At 38.3% G+C, this 16,296-nt stretch overlaps 1 long non-coding RNA gene across 1 annotated transcript; it reads right to left on the bottom strand.

Moving 5' to 3' along the window:
• Positions 1-13,085: 13,085 nt before the first annotated feature.
• LOC126990451 (uncharacterized) lies at positions 13,086-15,117 on the bottom strand. Its single transcript, XR_007744381.1, has 3 exons — positions 14,865-15,117; positions 13,846-13,913; positions 13,086-13,481 (listed from the first exon to the last, which is right to left on the bottom strand). It is a non-coding gene; the product is annotated as an uncharacterized LOC126990451 (long non-coding RNA).
• Positions 15,118-16,296: the final 1,179 nt, after the last annotated feature.

The raw sequence follows: 16,296 nt of genomic DNA, 5'->3' as shown, positions 1-16,296 counted from the left end.
AGGACTCCCGCTGCCTCATCTTCTAGTGACGGTGAGCTAGTTGCCATGGCCACTTTGCCTTGTCTCATCTTGTCAGGAAAGTTTCTAGCCCTGTCGTTACTGTCCTTCTTGCGAATGTTACGTCTGCCTAGTCTCTCCTGCAGTGTTTTAGCCTTGTCAAGCAGCTTCCGGACGTCCCCTTTCCTCCACAGCTCCATTCTTCTTTGTACCGCCTTCACGTCCTCAGATTGTTTCGACTTTTTGTGAGTCCGTTGGCATATGAGGTGCGGTAGTATGGCCAGAATCTTTAAAGCGTAGGGAGTTGTTGTACGCTCTAATGAGGTAGGTTTTCTCCTCTATCAAGGCTTTGGTGGCGTTACATCTCGGGGTCTCAAATATGTTACTGGGAGAAAACGTTACCACATGATTGTAAGCGTCTCGCACCCACTCCTCTGTCTCCTGAGTGTCCACCTCTGCCAGAAGCGGAGCTCGCGCGAGTCGTCCTCACCTTCTACTACTACTACTACTACTACTACTACTACTACTGCCAACAGCACGTGTATTTAATTAAGGTTAATGGGATGTTTAATTACTGCTCTCTCTCTCTCTCTCTCTCTCTCTCTCTCTCTCTCTCTCTCTCTCTCTCTCTCTCTCTCTCTCTCTCTCTCTCTCTCTCTCTCTCTCTCTCTCTCTCTCTCTCTCTCTCTCTCTCTCTCTCTCTCTCTCTCTCTCTCTCTCTCTCTCTCTCTCTCTCTCTCTCTCTCTCTCTCTCTCTCTCTCTCTCTCTCTCTCTCTCTCTCTTCTTTTATTAATTTCTTGTTATTATATTATTCTTATCTTTCCCTAATCTTCCTTCCTTCCTGTCCTTCCCTTTTCTTTGTTTCTTCTTTTTTTATCTTTTCATTAATCTCTCTCCTTCTATTCCCTCTTTCTATCTTTCATACCTATCTCTATTTTCTTTTTTTTTTGCTTATCATCCTTTTTCTATTTCTCACTAATCTTTTTTTTTCACTTTCTTCTCCTTCCTTCTTTTTTTCTTTCATTCATTTCCTCTTTCCTTCCTTTATGTTCTTTTTACTCTCTCTCTCTCTCTCTCTCTCTCTCTCTCTCTCTCTCTCTCTCTCTCTCTCTCTCTCTCTCTCTCTCTCTCTCTCTCTCTCTCTCTCTCTCTCTCTCTCTTTATTTTCTTACCTATTTTCCTTTCCTTTCTTATCCTCCTCTTCCCTTCTTTCTTTCTATTCAATTTTCATTTCTTTTCCTTCTCTGCTTTTATTTTTTCTTGTTTTCTTTATTTTTATTTTTTATTTTCCTTCTTTTCTTTATTTTTCCTTTCTGTTTTCCTTTATTTTCCTTTTCTTTTCCTTGTGTCTTCGATCTCTATTTCATTTTTCTTTTCCATCTTTCCTTTTTTTGTCTTGCTTTTTTCCTGCTTTTCTCTTCTCATTATTTTATCTATTTTCTGTTCTTTTCTTCGTTTTCTCTTTTATTTTTTCATCTTTTATTCATCCTTTTCACCCTTTCTCTTTTTGATCTTCCCTTTTCTATCCTTTTTTTCTGTTTTCTCTTTTCCTTTCTTTTCTCCACATTATTTTTCCTTCTATTTACCTTTCTTTTCCTTCTTTTTCTTTCTTTTCCTTTTTTTTTCTTTATTTTCCAGCCCTTCCCTTTTTTATCCTTGTTTTTTTTCTGTTTTCTCTTTTTCTTTCTTTTCTCTTCCCATTATTTTTCCTTTCATATACCTTTTTCCTCTTTCTTTCTTTTCCTTTTTTTCTTTATTTTTCAGCCTTTCCCTTTTTTTATCCTTGTTTTTTTCTGTTTTTTCTTTTCCTTTCTTTTCTCTTCACATTATTTTTCCTTCCATTTACCTTTCTTTTCCTTCTTTTTCTTTGTTTTCCTCTTTTTTCTTTATTTTCCAGCCCTTCCCTTTTTTATCCTTGTTTTTTTTCTGTTTTCTCTTTTCCTTTCTTTTCTCCACATTATTTTTCCTTCCATTTACTTTCTTTTCTTTCTTTTTCTTTCTTTTCCTTTTTTTCTTTATTTTCCAGCCCTTCCCTTTTTTTATCCTTGTTTTTTTCTGTTTTTTCTTTTTCTTTCTTTTCTCTTCCCATTATTTTTCCTTTCATATACCTTTTTCCTCTTTCTTTCTTTTCCTTTTTTTCTTTATTTTTCAGCCCTTCCCTTTTTTTATCCTTGTTTTTTTCTGTTTTCTCTTTTTCTTTCTTTTCTTCCCATTATTTTTCCTTCCATTTACCTTTCTTTTCCTTCTTTTTCTTTATTTTCCTCTTTTTTCTTTATTTTCCAGCCCCTCCCTTTTTTATCCTTGTTTTTTTCCGTTTTCTCTTTTCCTTTCTTTTCTCTTCCCATTATTTTTCCTTCCATTTACCTTTCTTTTCCTTCTTTTTCTTTCTTTTCCTTTTTTTCTTTATTTTCCAGCCCTTCCCTTCTTATCCTTGATTTTTTGTGTTTTCTTTTATTCTTTCTTTTCTCTTTCCATTATTTTTCCTTCCATTTACTTTCTTTATTTTTCCTTTTTATCTGTATTTTCCTTTCTTTTCCTCCTCCTCCTCTTCTCCCCTCCTCCTCTAACCACCTTCTTCTTCTCTACCTCAGATCAACATTGTACTATTTTTTCTATTTGCCTTTCTCTATCTTTCTATTTATCTTTCCTTTCTTTATTCTTTCTTTCTTTTCCATCTTCTATTTTATTTTCCTTTTCTTTATCTCTTCTTTCTATATTTTAGTTATTTTCTGTCTTCTTATTTTTTTTATTCCTATTCTCCTTTCTATTCTTCGTTTTTCTTAATTTTCTTTGTTGTCTTTTTTTTTCTTTTTTTTCTTCTCTTCCTCCTCCTCCTCCTCTCCCCTTCTCCTTTACCACCATCTTCTTTTCCTCCCTCAGATCAACATTCCACTATTTCTTCTATTATCATTTTTCTATCTTTCTATTGATCTTTCCTTTCTTTATTCTTTCTTTTCCATCTATTTTCTTCCTTTTCTTCAGCTCTTCTTTTTATATTCCTTTCTCTTCTTCCTCCTCCTCTTCTCCCTTCCTCCTCTAATCACCTATTTTCCTTTCTTTATCTTCCTATTCATCTTTCTTTTCTTTAGTCTTTCTTTTCCATCTATTTTCTTCCTTTTCTTCAGCTCTTCTTTTTATATTCCTTTCTTTTCTCCCTCCTCCTCTTCTCCCTTCCTCCTCTGACCACCTATTTTCCTTTCTTTATCTTCCTTTTCATCTTTCTTTTCCATCTATTTTCTTCCTTTTCTTCAGCTCTTCTTTTTATATTCCTTTCTCTTCTCCCTCCTCCTCTTCTCCCTTTCTCTAACCACCACCTTCTTCTCCTCCCCAGATCGGCATGGAGTCCCCCCGGCGGTCTCTTCTCCCCCTCTCCCCCCAGCGACCTCCCCCCCACCCCCGCTTCCCCCTCGCCCTCCGCAGCCCCCCGGACACCCCCGAGAGGCGACCTAACCCCCCCGTCACGTGGCAGGTGTACAGATTCACAGGTAAGAGTGTGTTCGTGTGTGTGTGTGTGTGTGTGTGTGTGTGTGAGGGGGGAGGGGGTATGTGGGCGTGGGGGGATGGGGAGTTCTGTGTGTGTGTGTGTGTGTGTGTGTGTTGGTGAAGGTTTGTTTTTGTTTGGATATATTTTTATTGTTTTATGACTAATTGACTGATTGACTAACTGACTGGGAGGTCGACTGCCTGAGTAACTATCTAACTAACTGGCTGACTGACTTACTGATTGGGTGGTTGTGAGACTAACTGAATGACCGACTGGTGACTGACTGACTAACTTAATAAATATCTGACTGTCTAAATGACTGACTGATTATACAACTGACTTACTGGCTTACTGGCTGACTGACTGACTGGGTGATGAATTAGCTGACTGACGGAAGGACTGACTGACTGACTAACTAACTATGCAACTGAGTAACTAGCCCACTGACTGACTGACTGACTGACTTGCTGATGAATTAGCTAACTGACTAACTGACTGAAGCATGAATGAATGAATGACTTACTAATCAACTAACTATCTATCTAACAAACTAACTGACAAGCTAACTAACGTTCCAACAAAACAACTAACCAACTACACCAATAACTTACATGATGTGTCAAAATAAGGGATCAAAAAGGGATTTGGTCCAATTCTTTTACTTACATTTTTCCCATATTTTCAGGTATTCGCATCTGACGAGTGTTTTCTTGTACCTATAATTCGTTAGATGCGAGATGTTATATCGAACCAAGCTAAGTCTATATATACCAAGTCAAATCTGCTTCAAAACTGCGACCGGTACGCGCAGGAGGCGGTTTTGGGGCGGAGCAGCGGGATGACGTCACTTGGAGCTAAAAAAAAAAATACCCGCCAGTTCAGGGGTGACTAAAGTTGGGGCCGTGTGTGCACTCTGGATGTGCATTCTCGCCTTTTTTCACAGCGCGTTCAGGCAAGCCACTGACGAAAAAATATGTCTTTTTATTGTGCTATTGCGTGACTGTAATTTCAATGACTACAAACGGCGGTGTGGGGTGTGAGGGAGGGCATGTTGAAGTGACTGATTTAAATTAGTACGCCTTTCCTCGTTTTCTTTAAATCCCTGTTTCTACATTCTCTAGTTTGGCTCCAAGCAGTGTCGCGCATAAACCACGCCTCGGCCGTGTTTCCTCCCACAAACCTGCGTATGACTTGACCTGGTGTATATAGACTTTGGAACCAAGTGCAGAAGAATGTATGAGGCGGATGTATATGAGTATGTATAAAGAAGATGAATGACTATAATTTGTACATCATTTACATATTTATTCACGTACCCATTCACTGTTTTTTGTTATTGTTGTTCGGGGTGATGAAATGGTGAGTCGAGTTTACAAAGAACTCAACATATTCATATTTTATTTATTATTCTTTGGGTGTGAAGGCGAGTTATATTTCGTCTTCGTCGTTTGGTTTTATTTCTTTTCATCGTTTATTGTGCGTTTTCATGGTTCGTTTTTATCGTGTATTTTTATTTTCATCTTTTATTGATGTTGGTGATATGAAGATGTCAGATTTCATTTTCTTTGCATACATTCTACTCCATGATTTGTTAGTCTTGTGCAGATATGAAAACTAAGATCGGTATAATAAGACACATTTGCTTCTCACATCAGTTATTTCTAAAGATCAAAGAGGGGATCAATCAGGTTCTAATTAGTGTTTCTTTAGGCTCATGCTACTCAAGAAGGGTCAAACTACCACCAGGGTCATAAAACATCAGTTATTTCTAAAGATCAAAGAGGGGATCAATCAGGTTCTAATTAGTGTTTCTTAAGGCTCATGCTACTCAAGAAGGGTCAAACTACCACCAGGGTCATAAAACATCAGTTATTTCTAAAGGTCAAAGAGGGGATCAATCAGGTTCTAATTAGTGTTTCTTTAGGCTCATGCTACTCAAGAAGGGTCAAACTACCACCAGGGTCATAAAACTACTCCTGGCAATGCCCTCAACACATACGAAAGCCTTGTCAAATATGTGAACTTGGGGGACGGAATGTTTAGTAATACGAGCCTAAAGTCTTTAATCGTTCACCAAACAGTTATAAAACAAAATCAATAAAACTCTTACCTAACCAAACCAACGCAGTGTGTCACATCGCCTTCCGTGTTGCCAGTAGCATCAAAGGGGAGAGGTCCAGCGTGTTTACTCTCAGTGTGGGCGGGGCAGTGCTCGAGTCCCGGCCAGATGGTGGAAGACTTAGCCGCCCAAGGTCGTGGACGGCAGGAGAGGGGAGCGTTCAGTGTGGGGGACATGTGTACCGAGGGGGGGGGGGAGAGAGAGAGAGAGAGAGAGAGGGAGAGAGAGAATTACATAGAGGCGAGCGAGGGAGGGATGTGCTGTCTGTAGGAGGAGGATGTTATAGTGTGTGTATGTGTGTGTGTGTGTGTGTGTGTGTGTGTGTGTGTGTGTGTGTGGTTGCCTCTCGTTGTTCTTCTTCCTGTTCTTCTCGTTCTTGCTCTTCCTTGTTGTTATTTTTTTTCTTCTTTTTTTTCTTCTTTATCTTCTTGTTTTTTTTGTTTTGTTTTTTTTGCTGTTGTTGTTATTGTTTTTTTCTTCTGCCATTTCTTCCTTTTGGTTTTGTTTGTTCTTATTCTTTGTGTTCTTTTTGTCTTTTTGTTCTTCTTTTTGTTCTTTTTTTCTTATTGTTTGTTGTTGTTTTGTTGTTGTTGTTGTTGTTGTTGTTGTTGTTGTTCTTTTTCTTGTTCTTCTTGTTCTTCTTGTTCTTTTTTGTTCTTGTTCTTGTTCTTGTTCTTCTTCTTCTCCATTTCTTTCCTCCTCACATCCTTTCTTTTTCCTTTTCTGTTCTTTCTTGTTCTCGGTGTTGTTGTTGTTGTTGTTGTTGTTGTTGTTGTTGTTGTTGTTCTCCATCTACTACTTTACGACATCTACATCTACTTCTTTACTACATTTTCTTGCTTTTTTTTCCTTTTTTCTTTGTTTTTTTTTCTTATTCTCGTTCTTCTTGTTCCTTATGTTCTTTTTTTTTTTATTATTATTATTGTCTTGCATCTTCTTTCATTGCCATCTTCTTTCTTTCTTGTTATTCTTCCTCCTCCTCCTCCTCCTCCTCCTCCTACGCCTTCTTCTCTTCCTCCTCCTGCGTCATCCCTCCTCCTCTTTCTTTTCCTCTCCCTCCTCCTCCTCCTCCTCCTCCTCCTCCTTCGTCTTCTTCTCTTCCTCCTCCTGCTCCATCCCTCCTCCTCCTCTTTCTTCTTCTCCTCCTCCTCCTTTTCCTTCTTTTGCTCCTTCTCTTCCTCCTCCTCCAGTTCCAACCCTCCTCCTCTTCTTTCTCCCCCCCCCCCCCCTCTTCCTTCTCCTGCTCCACCCCTCCTCCTCTTCGGCGGCGTGTGTGTGTGTGTGTGTGTGTGTGTGTGTGTGTGTGTGTGTGTGTGTGTTGTTTGTTTTGCGTGTGTCTGAAAGCAAGATAAAACGCATCTGTGGGTTGGTCGGCCAGTCATCGCTTGCTATCTCTCATAACTTCTCGACCTCCTCCTCCTCCTCCTCCCCGTGTGTGTGTTGCTGAGGCACATGAGGCGTAACTTACCTCCACCTCCTCCTCCTCCTCCACCTCCACCTCCAATATTGTCATCACCACTACCATCGCCACAATCACCACCACAATCATGATCACTTTCATCACTACTACTAAGACCACCACCGCCATGATCATCACCACTATCACCACCACCATCACCACCATCACCACCACCAACTAACAGAGCAACTTACTAACAGACTAACAAACTATATAACCGTCCAGCCCTTCTCTTTATCTCTATCGCTAACTACAACAAAAATAATAATAACAACAAAGAAGAACAAGAAGAACAAGAAGAAGAAGATGAAGAAAGTGAAGAAGAAGAAGAAAAAGAAAAGGAAGAAGAGGAAGAAAGAAAAGAAGAAGAAAAAGAAGGAAAAGACGAAGAAGAATAAGAAAGTTAAGAATAAGAATAAGAAGAAAGAAAAGAAGAAAACAAGAAGAAGAGGAAGAAAAATAAGAAAAGAGAAAAAGTAGAGAAAGAACAACATCTACAACAACAACAACAACAACAACAACAACAACAACAACAACAAGAGGAAGAACAAACCACTCCTTCAGAACCGCGTCATGTCTTGGGCGTGCAGAGAATGACCATTTATTTTTTTTCCCCGCCACTGCGTTGAGGAAGAGGAAAGATAAACGGAGATAACAACTAAGATAAAACATAGACAATTGACGAGTATAGACGATGGAAAGATAGAAGATAGATACACAGGACGATAGATAGATAATGAAGATAGAAAGATAGAGGATACAAAGATAGACAAAGATAGATAAGATAATAGATATACAATTGGCAAAGATAGACGATAGAAAGATAGAAGATAGATACACAGGACGATAGATAGATAATGAAGATAGAAAGATAGAGGATACAAAGATAGCCAAAGACAGATAAGATAATAGATATACAATTGACAAAGATAGACGATGGAAAGATAGAAGATAGATACACAGGACGATAGATAGATAATGAAGATAGAAAGATAGAGGATACAAATATAGACAAAGATAGATAAGATGATAGATATACAATTGGCAAAGATAGACGATAGAAAGATGGAAGATAGATACACAGGACGATAGATAGATAATGAAAATAGAAAGATAAAGGATACAAAGATAGACAAAGATAGATAAGATAATAGATAGACAATAGACAAAGATAGACGATGGAAAGATAGAAGATAGATACACAGGACGATAGATAGATAATGAAGATAGAAAGATAGAGGATACAAAGATAGCCAAAGACAGATAAGATAATAGATAGACAATAGACAAAAAATAGACGATAGAAAGATAGAAGATAGATACACAAACACATATAAGATACAGGACGATAGATAGATAATGAAGATAGAAAGATAGAGGATACAAAGATAGACAAAGACAGATAAGATAATAGATAGACAAATAGACAAAAATAGAAAGATTGAAAGAAAGACAAAGACTCCATTCTTCATCCCAGCACTGAATGACTGAACACACACACACACACACACACACACACACACACACACACACACACACACACACACACACACACATCCGTCGGGCTTGAAGGCTTGTCATGTTACCCAAAGATCAAGGCGATTGCTATGTTGAATTTGGGTGGTGGTGGTGGTGGTAATTTTAGTAGAAGAAGTGGAGATAACAGAGAAGCGAAGAGGAGGAGGAAGATGAGGAAGACAGGAGGAGGAAGAGGGAAGATTCAGCTACATTTTGGTATGGGAGGAAAAGAGGAAGAGGCGGAGGAAATTGGAGAAAAAGGGAGGTGAACTTGAGAGAGGAAGATCAGAAACAAGTCAAAATCACCTTGGAAAATGACACAGACCTTGATGAAAATGGAGATAACAGAGAAACGAAGAGGAGGAAGAAGATGAGGAAGACACGAGGAGGAAGAGGAAAGATTCAGCTATTGTTTCGTACTGGAGCAAAAGAGGAAGAGGCGGAGGAAAGTGGAGAAAAATGGAGGCAAACTGGAGGGAGGAGGAACACTAACAACTCAAAATCACACTAGAAAAACACACAGACCTTGATGAAAATGGAGATAACAGAGAAACGAAGAGGAGGAGGAAGATGAGGATGACACGAGGAGAAAGAGGAAAGATTCAGCTATTTTTTCGCACTGGAGGAAAAGAGGAAGAGGCGGAGGAAAGTGGAGGAAAATGGAGGCAAACTTGTGGGAGGAGGAACACTAACCACTCAAAATCACACTAGAAAAACACACAGACCTTGATGAAAAAGGAGATAACAGAGAAACGAAAAGGAGGAGGAAGATGAGGATGACAGGAGGAGGAAGAGGAAAGATTCAGTGGTGGTGGTGATGGTGGTGGTGGTGATGGTAGTAGTGGTGGTGATGGTAGTGGTGATGATAGTTGTGGTGGTGATGGTGGTGGTGTCCCTCCCGCCTACAGCCATCACTCGTGTTTCGCGGTTTCGTCATAACATCGCGAATCGCCTCAAGGAAACAAACAAACAAAAAAAAAGGAAAAGAAAAAAAAAGATTGCGTGGAGTTAATATAAAAAATGAAAATGTGGTTGAAAGTTTGAGTTATCTGAGTGAAAGTTTTATTACTACTACTACTACTACTACTACTACTACTACTACTACTATTACTACTACTACTACTACTACTACTACTACCATTACCACTACTACTACTTTACACACACACACACACACACACACACACACACACACACACACAGCAGATGGAGAAGGAGGAAGAAAAGGAAGAAAGAGAGAAAAGAGAATATACAGAATGGATAAAAAGAAGAAGGAAAAAGGAGGAAAGATAATGTGATGATGTAATACGAGAACATGGTCAGAAGAAGAAGGAGGAGGAAGAGGAGGAGGAGGAGGAGGACGAGGAGGAGATGAGCCTCAGGTGATCCCAAGGTGGTCAATTAGCCTTGGAAATTCACACCTGCTCTCGTAGATTGGAAATAATGATGGGAATTGAGAAGGTGGAGGCGGTGGTGGTGGTGATTGTGGTGGTGATGGTGGTGGTTGTGGTGGTGATGGTGGTGGTGGTGGTGATGGTGATGGTGGTGACGGTGGTGGTGATTGTGGTGGTGGTGGTTATTGGTGGTTTGGTTTGTTGATGATGTTGTTGTTGCCGTTGTTGTTGTTGTTGATGTAGTAGTAGTAGTAGTAGTAGTAGTAGTAGTAGTAGTAGTAGTAGTAGTAGTAGTAGTAGAAGTGGAAAGGTAAATAGAGAGATAGACGTATAAATAAATAGATAGATAGAGAGACAGAGAGCCAGAGTAGTGGTTGTAGTAGTAGTAGTAGTGGTAGCAATAGTGGTAGTTGTAGTAGTAGTAGTAGTAGTAGTAGTAGTAGTAGAAGTTGTCGTCGTAGAAGTGGTAGCAGTGACCTAATTTCTACTTTCTACAACAACTTTCTAATTAAATCTCCAAGGTCATTTTCCAGAATATTTAACTTAATTTTTATGCTCAAAAAAAAAAAAAAAAGGAAGAAAGAAACAAACATTAAATTGAACTTTCGATCAGATTTTTATTGCGATTATTCTCCAATTAGTGATTTATTAAAGGAAATATTTGGTAATCTTCCTAACTGTGACGTTCATCTACTCTCTCTCTCTCTCTCTCTCTCTCTCTCTCTCTCTCTCTCTCTCTCTCTCTCTCTCTCTCTCTCTCTCTCTCTCTCTCTCTCTCTCTCTCGTGCGTATTTATGTGTGTCTGTGTGTGTGTGTGTGTGTGTGTGTGTGTGTGTGTGTGTATCGCAAAACTCTCTCTCTCTCTCTCTCTCTCTCTCTCTCTCTCTCTCTCTCTCTCTCTCTCTCTCTCTCTCTCTCTCTCTCTCTCTCTCTCTCTCTCTCTCTCTCTCTCTCTCTCTCGTGTGTGTGTGTGTGTGTGTGTGTGTGTGTGTGTGTGTGTGTGTGTGTGTGTGTGTCGCAAAACCAACATACAAGAGATAGAGAGAGAGAGAGAGAGAGAGAGAGAGAGAGAGAGAGAGAGAGAGAGAGAGAGAGAGAGAGAGAGATGAACGTCACACTTACGAAGATTACCAAATATTTCCTTGAACACACATGCATAAACAGAAAACAAACACACACAAAGACAGATAGAAAACTTATATATACACAGAACTAGGATCCTCAAATTACTCATAAAAAAGAAAGAGAAAAAAAGAAAAATATACAAGACAAAAAAACAAAAACAAAAGAATAAAATATACGCAATAGAGAATGAAGAATAAAAAGGAAAAATAAAAGCGTAAAATACAATAAATCAATGAAATAAAGTAAAATAATAAAATGGAATAAAATAAAATAAAATAAAACTGAAATTAAGTTAAATAAAATATGAGAACAATAAAATAAAGTAAAATAAATACTACTACTACTACTACTACTACTACTACTACTACTACTACTACTACTACTGCTACTACTACTACTACTACTACTACAACTACTACTACTACTACTACTAACAAGAAGAAGAAGAAAAAGAAGAAAAAGAAGAAAAAGATGAAGAAAAAAACTTGATAAAAACTGCTCCACTATTTAAACGTAACACGGAAATGAATAACGAAACACAGATTAACGAAACAATAAATAAAGAAAACGAAGTGGGGTGACAAAGAAAACGAAATGAAATAACAAAAAGAAAAAAAATCGTAATACAGATCAAAGGAATATTAACCTTAAACAAAAGAAGAAGAACAAGACAATTAAGATGAGTCACCCGCCTTGGATCATCTCTTGTTACTGAAGAAGGAGGAGGAGGAGGAGGAGGAGGAGGAGGAGGAGGAGGGGATGAAGATGGAAGATGATGATAAAGAAAAGGAAGAAATTGAGTATGAGTTGTAGAAGAAGATTGAAGAAGAACAAGAAGATAAAGAGGAACGAAAATAAGAAAGAAGATTGAAAACACGGAAAAGGTTAAAGAAGAAGAAGTAAAGAATAAGAAAAACAAGAAAAAGAAAAAAAAACCGGAAAGGAAGAAAAGAAAAAAGAAAAAGAAGACAAGAAAGAAGAAAAAAAGAATAAGTTGAAAAATGGATGATGAAGAAGGAATAGAAGATGAATATTAGAAGCAGCAGAGGAGGAGGAGGAGGAGGAGGAGGAGGAGGAGGAGGAGGAGGAGACTATACTGATGAAAAGGAAGATACAGGAAAAGACGTTGTAAGATAGAGAAGATGGTTGAGGTTAAGGAAGAAGAAGAAGAAGAAGAAGAAGAAGAAATAAATAAGAAGAAGAAAAAGGAGAGGAAGACAAAATAATAAGAAAAATGAAGAAGTATTGAAGATGAAGAAGAAAAAAAAGGATAAATAGTAGAAGTAGCAGCGTAGGAGGAGGAGGAGGAGGAGGAAAAAGAGGAGGAAGAGGAGGAGGAGGAGGAGGAGGAGGAGGAGGTTGTGATGGTCGAAGTTTGTTTTTGAATGAATTAATCGTGTTAGACTTTCATTACCGAGGGAGCTTATTACTCTCTCTCTCTCTCTCTCTCTCTCTCTCTCTCTCTCTCTCTCTCTCTCTCTCTCTCTCTCTCTCTCTCTCTCTCTCTCTCTCTCTCTCTCTCTCTCTGCTTACGTCAATGGTTTTAAGAACTGTTGATGATTTGCTGTTTTTTTCTTTCTTTTGTTTTCTTTTTATTAAATTTGTTCGCTTGTTATTCGTTATTTTTCTGTTTATTTTTTTTAATGGTGTGTGTGTGTGTGTGTGTGTGTGTGTGTGTGTGTGTGTGTGTGTGTGTGTGTGTGTGTGTGTGTGTGTGTGTGTGCTTTGTTTGAATTTTGTTGACTGATTTTTTGTTGTTTTTGTTTTATCTTTTTTAAATTATTTTTTGTTTTATTTTCCTTTTTATTTTTTCATTCCTTCTTTCTTTCTTTCTTTTCTTTTCTTTCTTTATCTTTTTCTTCCTTTCTTTGTCTTTGTTTTCTTCTGAGTTTGTTTATGTCGACAGCGAAGTTAAGATATTTGGGACAATTGTAGCGATGAGATCTTATTACACACACACACACACACACACACACACACACACACACACACACACACACACACACACACACACACACACAAGCAAGCTCATGACACAGAAATCTATAACAAACAATATCCTCGTTGTGTTCAAGTTGTATTGATATTGTTTTCTTTATTAAGGTCCAGTTTAGATATCTATAAAAAGCCTCCATAATGAGTATCTATAATAAGTAGTGTTTTCTTCTGTTTGGCCTAATCTCTGCCTCTATAATTACTCGTTTTTTTTTTTAATTTTTACCATTAATTTTCTGTTTTTTTTTATCTATATTATTTTTGGTCCAGTCCTCGTCTAATTGTTTTCGTGGCCCAGTCTTCGTCTAATTGTTTTCCTGGCCCAGTCTTCCTCTAATTGTTTTCCTGGCCCAGTCTTCATCTAATTGTTTTCCTGGCCCAGTCTTCGTCTAATTGTTTTCGTGGCCCAGTCTTCCTCTAATTGTTTTCCTGGCCCAGTCTTCGTCTAATTGTTTTCCTGGCCCAGTCTTCACCTAATTGTTTTCCTGGCCCAGTCTTCATCTAATTGTTTTCCTGGCCCAGTCTTCGTCTAATTGTTTTCCTGGCCCAGTCTTCACCTAATTGTTTTCCTGGCCCAGTCCTCATCTAATTGTTTTCCTGGCCCAGTCTTCGTCTAATTGTTTTCCTGGCCCAGTCTTCGTCTAATTGTTTTCCTGGCCCAGTCTTCATCTAATTGTTTTCCTGGCCCAGTCTTCATCTAATTGTTTTCCTGGCCCAGTCTTCGTCTAATTGTTTTCCTGGCCCAGTCTTCACCTAATTGTTTTCCTGGCCCAGTCTTCATCTAATTGTTTTCCTGGCCCAGTCTTCGTCTAATTGTTTTCCTGGCCCAGTCTTCGTCTAATTGTTTTCCTGGCCCAGTCTTCGTCTAATTGTTTTCCTGGCCCAGTCTTCATCTAATTGTTTTCCTGGCCCAGTCTTCGTCTAATTGTTTTCCTGGCCCAGTCTTCATCTAATTGTTTTCCTGGCCCAGTCTTCGTCTAATTGTTTTCCTGGCCCAGTCTTCGTCTAATTGTTTTCCTGGCCCAGTCTTCATCTAATTGTTTTCCTGGCCCAGTCTTCGTCTAATTGTTTTCCTGGCCCAGTCTTCATCTAATTGTTTTCCTGGCCCAGTCTTCGTCTAATTGTTTTCCTGGCCCAGTCTTCGTCTAATTGTTTTCCTGGCCCAGTCTTCATCTAATTGTTTTCCTGGCCCAGTCTTCGTCTAATTGTTTTCCTGGCCCAGTCTTCATCTAATTGTTTTCCTGGCCCAGTCTTCGTCTAATTGTTTTCCTGGCCCAGTCTTCGTCTAATTGTTTTCCTGGCCCAGTCTTCGTCTAATTGTTTTCCTGGCCCAGTCTTCGTCTAATTGTTTTCCTGCCCCAGTCTTCACCTAATTGTTTTCCTGGCCCAGTCTTCCTCTAATTGTTTTCCTGGCCCAGTCTTGGTCTAATTGTTTTCCTGGCCCAGTCTTGGTCTAATTGTTTTCCTGGCCCAGTCTTGGTCTAATTGTTTTCCTGGCCCAGTCTTCATCTAATTGTTTTCCTGGCCCAGTCTTGGTCTAATTGTTTTCCTGGCCCATTCTTCATCTAATTGTTTTCCTGGCTGATCTTCATCTAATTGTTTTCCTGGCCCAGTCTTCATCTAATTGTTTTCCTGGCCCAGTCTTCGTCTAATTGTTTTCCTGGCCCAGTCTTCGTCTAATTGTTTTCCTGGCCCAGTCTTCGTCTAATTGTTTTCCTGGCCCAGTCTTCGTCTAATTGTTTTCCTGGCCCAGTCTTCGTCTAATTGTTTACCTGGCCCAGATGTTAAGATTTGGCACAGTGATGAACGTAACCCTGATCTCTACCGTTCTTAACATCTTCTGAACAACAACAACAAAACAAACAAACAAGAAAAAACAATTGTTAAAGAGTACAAAGTTAATTAGCAAAAGAAAACAAAAGAAAAGAAAAGAAACAACAGAAATACAACACTTTAAAAACACTGCCGAGAGAGAGAGAGAGAGAGAGAGAGAGAGAGAGAGAGAGAGAGAGAGAGAGAGAGAGAGAGAGAGAGAGAGTAATAAGCTCCCTCGTTGATTAAAGTCTAACACGATTAATTCATTCAAAAACAAACAAAGCCTACAACAACCTCCTCCTCCTCCTCCTCCTCCTTCTCCTCTTCCTCCTCCTCCTCCTCCTCCTCCTCCTCCTCCTCATCCTCCTCCTCCTCTTCCTCCTTCTCCTCCTCTTCTGCTTCTTTTAATATTCATCTATTTTTTTTCGGCTATTTTTTTTGTTTTCATCTCTTCTTCTTCTTCTTCTTCTTCTTCTTCTTCTTCTTCTTCTTCTTCTTCTTCCTTAATCTCAACCATCATCTCAATCTTACAACTTCTTCTTCTCCTATATCTTCCTTTTCATCAGCATAGTCATCGTCCATCTTCATCTTCTTTTCTTCCCTCTCCTCGAAAGAAAGAAAGAGAAGGAGAAAAAAGAATTAAAGAAAACACGAAAAATAAATAAAGAAAGAAAGAAAACGAATAAAATGAAAAAGAGAAAAAGAGACTAAATGACAAGGAAGAAAGGGAATGAAAGAAAAAGAAAGAAATGTATGTATGTATTATTTCTCTCTCTCTCTCTCTCTCTCTCTCTCTCTCTCTCTCTCTCTCTCTCTCTCTCTCTCTCTCTCTCTCTCTCTTCTAAATTGCCTTGCTGACACATTTCAATTTCAACATTTTTAAACATTTTTCAACATTTGACGCAACTTTGAAATGCTCACAACTCACACTTTTCTTTTTAGGTGCATAAATACGTTTCAAAGTTTTCTAATATATTTTCTTTTGTTTTGGGTCATTTTTTTCTTAATTTCTTGTGTTTATTTTGTTTGGTTGTTATTGTTTTTAATTTCGTAATCTTGTTTTGTTTGGTTATTGTTTTTTTTCTTTATATCCAAGTTATTTTCGTTTACCCATTTGTTGTTTTAATTTTCTAATGTTTTTTTGTTTTTCTGTTTTTCTTTTTATTTCCTAACCTTTTTTTTGTTTGGTTATTGTTTTCTTCATTTCCTAATCTCTTTTCTAATATATTTTCTTTTGTTTTTTGGTCATTTTTTTCTTAATTTCTTGTGTTTTTATTTTGTTTGTTGGCTGTTTTTAATTTCGTAATCTTGTTTAGTTTGGTTACTGTTTTGTTTTCTTTATATCCAAGTTATTTTCGATTAGCCATTTGTTGTTTTTATTTTCTAATG

This window comes from Eriocheir sinensis, unplaced genomic scaffold (genome assembly GCF_024679095.1).
Source record: "Eriocheir sinensis breed Jianghai 21 unplaced genomic scaffold, ASM2467909v1 Scaffold1658, whole genome shotgun sequence".
Classification (NCBI taxonomy): domain Eukaryota; kingdom Metazoa; phylum Arthropoda; class Malacostraca; order Decapoda; family Varunidae; genus Eriocheir; species Eriocheir sinensis.
Note: the sequence above shows the minus strand (reverse complement) of the source record. Positions and strands in the feature narration are given on the sequence as shown.